The 4,630-nt window shown below is 42.6% G+C and overlaps 1 pseudogene; it reads right to left on the bottom strand.

Moving 5' to 3' along the window:
- Positions 1-208: 208 nt before the first annotated feature.
- LOC121171107 lies at positions 209-898 on the bottom strand (annotated as a pseudogene).
- Positions 899-4,630: the final 3,732 nt, after the last annotated feature.

Here is a 4,630-nt window from a genome sequence, read left to right as displayed (position 1 = left end):
ATTTTTCTCTTTTCTTAGATTTATAGTTATGTTACTATAGCAAAGAGTTGTTGCCGTGAGATCTGTACACATATATGAAATTATGATATTTAAATTCACATACAATAATATTTATGTTTTATAAGTGACAGTTTTGAGATTTGGAGGAACACATCACATCAAAGAGAATAAAAATATGTAAGACAAAAACTAAGTTAACAGTAAAAACTCAACTATTCATTCTTGGTGTAACATACGGAAACTTGTCAGAGAGATACGTCTTAATTTGACTGTCTACAACATGGAAATGCGGATGATTTAGCTCCACTTTGCCTCAGATTCATTTGGCATTTATATAGACATATGTTTTTGAGAGCAATTCCAAGCCATTTTCATGGACACTGTTGACAAGGAACGCTAGGCTTTCCCACTTAGATGCGTTGTTCGAACCCTGTAAAGATTCTGGCCACACTTCACCATGAGCGGCACCCAAGGCTCTGAGAACCCTGAAGAGCTGATTTGATTTCTGAGTCTCCATGGAAAAACACTTTCCTAGTTGCTAATTCTGCAAACGTGGTACCTGTACTCCAGACATCACCCGGAGCTGAGCCATGACCCCAACAACACTCCCAGCAAACTGTATCCTAATGTTACTACCCCAAGTGTATGTGATCTAATACAGGAGCCCCAAAAGCTCTGACAAGGCCTAAATCGGCCAGCTTAATTGTTCCTTTGTCATCCATCAATAGATCTTGAGATTTTAGTCTCCAAGAACTCTTCCAAAGTGACAAAACACAACCCCTCTATGGGACCTAGTACAAATAATTCTTAACAAGTGGAGGATCCATGAACTGACAGGGAGGGATTGAAGCTACATTTTTTTTTTTTTGAGATCCATGAGAAGAAATTTAAAAATGAGATACATGGGCCCGGCAGCATGGCCTAGTGACTATAGTTCTCGCCCTGAACGTGCTGGGATTCCACATGGGCACCAGTCCTAATCCCAGCAGCTCCACTTCCTATCCAGCTCCCTGCTTGTGGCCTGGGAAAGCAGTGGAGGACAGCCCAAAGCCTTGGGACCCTGCACCCGCGTGGGAGACCTGGAAGAGCTCCTGGCTCCTGGCTTCGGATCGGCATAGCATAGCACTGGCCGTTACACTCACTTGGAGAGTGAATCATCAGACAGAAGACCTTCCTCTCTGCCTATCCTCCTCTCTGTATATCTGACTTTACAATAAAAATGCAAATAAAATTTTTTTAAAAATGAGATACAGCCTGGAATCCTACAAAAAGCACATATTGAAGACTGACTATATTCAGATGGCCAAGTTTGTCTACAGAGAAATCTCGCAAATTGCAGGACTGGAACCACTTCTTCTTCATGTTGCAGTCTGATTGTCTTGATGGCTGCAACTTGACCTGCTGCTCTGTGTCTCCCCTAGTATACACCTCCACAGGCCCCTTCTCCAAGTATCTGCACTGTGGTTTAGCGCCCCCCGCCAGAGTTCATCACTGAGTCTGGTAGATCCCAGCTTGTCTTCTCCACCATGGCCCGCCACCAGACGCCACACCTACAGCGTTCTTCCATCAACCTCCCGGAGCTGGCTTTCAAAGCTCTTCAACCTTCTGGTTTGGCTCTGTTTCCAATGGGCGGCTTACACTGCATTATGTTCAGTTCATCTTTTCATTCATTCTGATCATCCCTAAATTTAATTGGTTGTGTATGTGTGTATAAATGAGTCGATTAAATCTTTGCAGTTAATTAGATCATTTTTCTGTTTAAGGACTTTTTCTCTTTGAAAAACCTTTGCTATAGCCTGCTGGACTTAAGCCTTCGATTTCCTTTTGCATTATTCCCTTGATTTGGAAGTTAATATGGGCTGTATTTTCATTCTTCAGCATCTCCATAATTCTTAACATAATTTTAATTTAGTCTAAAAATCCTAGAGCTGGTCTGACATTGTCTGTGCCAGTATTGTTGGGGCACACTTAAGCAGCAGACTGATGGAATTCTAATTCCTTATGAAGAGCTTGACATTATGGGAAAAATCAGTCAGGGGCAGAAATTGGGGAGAGGGGAATCCCAGACTATACAAAATTGTATGATAAGTTTTTTTTAAAAAATGAAAACTGTTCCATTTTTTGCTTCTTTATGCATCAAAGACATTATCACACTTGATCTGATTATTAAACAAATCCTCAGTTTTTTGCCATCTAGAGTGTACCAGCCTATAGAAATAATTAGGGCCCAGCACAGTGGCCTAGCAACTAAAGTCCTCACCTTGAACACAGCAGGATCCCATAAGGGCGCCGGTTCTAATCCCAGCAGCTCTGCTTCCCATCCAGCTCCCTGCTTGTGGCCTGGGAAAGCAGTCAAGGACGGCCCAAATCCTTGGGACCCTGCACCCGCGTGGGAGACCTGGAAGAAGTTCCTGGCTCCTGACTTCGGATTGGCGCAGCTCCGGTCATTGCAGTCCCTTGAGGAGTGAATCATCAGATGTAAGATCTTTCTCACTGTCTCTCCTTCTCTCTGTATATCTAACTTTTAAATAAAAACAAATAGATCTTTTTAAAAAAGAAATAAGCAACAGCCTACACATGTAATTTTATATTAAATAATATCACATTGTAAAGAATCTTTAGCAGGTAGACTATGCTTTATTTAAATCTAAATTATTGTTGTTTCAATATGCGATCAGTGTTTTAAGGCACTCATGAGATATTTTACCTTTGTTTCTCCACACTGAGTCTCAAAAATCCAACGTGTACTTACTGTCCATGTAATAGACACACTTTCTTAAAGGCTGCGTTTCAATGGTTCAGCACATCTTTAACTAGCAGCTCCCGTATTGAACAGAGAAGGCATCAGAGACGCGTGGATAATACAAACAAGAGAAGAAATTTGTAATTAAAAAGAAGGTTTGAACCAAAGACAATGGATATTCCTGAAAGGCAAACAAAAAGACAGAATGATAACAGGAGAAAGAAGGTAGAATGTGTGGAAGATCAACCTAAAAAGTCCAACCCAAACATCTGAATAGAGAGAAAATGGAGCAAAGTACCAAGGAACACGTGCTGAGATGCACCTTTGAGCCAGCTGTGATGAGGCCGCTAAGGGTGCCCGCATCCTCAGTCCCACTGCCGGGGTCAGTCCCAGCCCTGCTTCCTGCCCCAGCCTAGACAGGCTTGGGGCAGAGTGTTCTGCAAATGTCCCCAGGACAAGGTCAATGCACCAGGATGGATCGAGCAAGGAGACAAATTACTCACTGGATTAAAAAATCCAAGCCAATAAACACACAACAGTCCTAGAGCATTATCACCAGGAAAAACAAGAAGTTGTACAAGCAAGGAAATACGATCATATTACAGCAGAGGATTAGCAGTGAGTAATACCCATGTGGCAATACTGACGTAAGCACAGAATCATTCCTTGAAAGGGAAGGGGTGGAACGTGTGAAAAAGAAAAATCAAGCAATAAGAAAAATGCACAAGACAAAACAAAAAAAAAAAGAAAGAAAGAAAGAAAGAAAAAGTACAAATAAGCCATAGAGAAACCTACAGGCCAATCCCAAAGCAACAGAGACACTTGCTAAAGGACTTCAGGGATTGGATGGAGTGAGGCAAGGTAGAAGAAAGAGCTGCCATGTGTTCATTCCAAGCCATGTTATCTGTTGCTGACTAACAAACCACCACCAAAACTGATTAGGCTAAAGCAGCGATAAGCACTTGTTATCTCACACAGTTTCAGTGCGTAAGGAATTCAGGTACAGCTCAGCTGGGTAGTTCTGTCACGGAGCTTTCATGAGACTACTGTCCAAGTTCCAGCAAGGGCTGGGAGCAGCTGAGGTCTCAAATGAGACTGGAGCATCCACCTTCAGAGCGGCTCATTCCCACGCTGCCCACTCATGCTGAGTATGACAAGATGCCTCTTGCCATATGGACCACTCTTTAGGGATGCCAGAGCCCCTTCCAGGGACAGTGAGTGAGTGGTGCCAGGAGGAAATCAGCTGCAATGCCGTTCACAACTTAACCAGGAGCCACGCCCCACTGTTTTATTGGTCATGCCGATCAGCCCTTCTCAGCACTGAAGGGACTTGCTACAAAGGACAAAGACAAGGACGACTAGGACGATGAGGACAGGACAGGAGTGGGGAGGCCCTAGGAGAAGCCGCCACTACAGAAGCCTGGAGAGTTATTTGGCCTTACAAAACACATATCTCGATCAAAATGAGAATTTTAAGAAGAGCTTTTGCTTGTAGTCATGCTCATGTGGACTGTCAACATGCTTTAAACTTGATGTTTCTTCTTTGACATGCATCTTACTATAAGGCCTTCAATGAGAGTCTGTACCTTGTATCTTTAGGATTACCCAGGAAACTTGGCTCAACTCCATGTCAAAAACATGTTTTGTTTTGGGGGGATATGGGATTTTTGTTTTTGCCTTGAATTTTAGCTGCAAGTTGACTGGTTATAAAAATTCTTAGAAGCTATTACTCTGTTGCCTCTGCCTTTGCTGAGGTCATTTAAGCAGTATGCCTTTTTCTATTGTCTACTGAAGGTGTTTTGGTTTTGGGGGTTTGGATTTTTTTTTTTTTACCTCTGAAATTTCCCCATGGGATTTCTTGACTAGCGTTTTTTCATGCAGCTTCCT

Source organism: Ochotona curzoniae, unplaced genomic scaffold (genome assembly GCF_017591425.1).
Source record: "Ochotona curzoniae isolate NIBS_2020 unplaced genomic scaffold, NIBS_Ocur_1.0 scaffold_2587, whole genome shotgun sequence".
Lineage (NCBI taxonomy): Eukaryota > Metazoa > Chordata > Mammalia > Lagomorpha > Ochotonidae > Ochotona > Ochotona curzoniae.
This window is presented reverse-complemented; position numbering and strand designations above follow the sequence as displayed.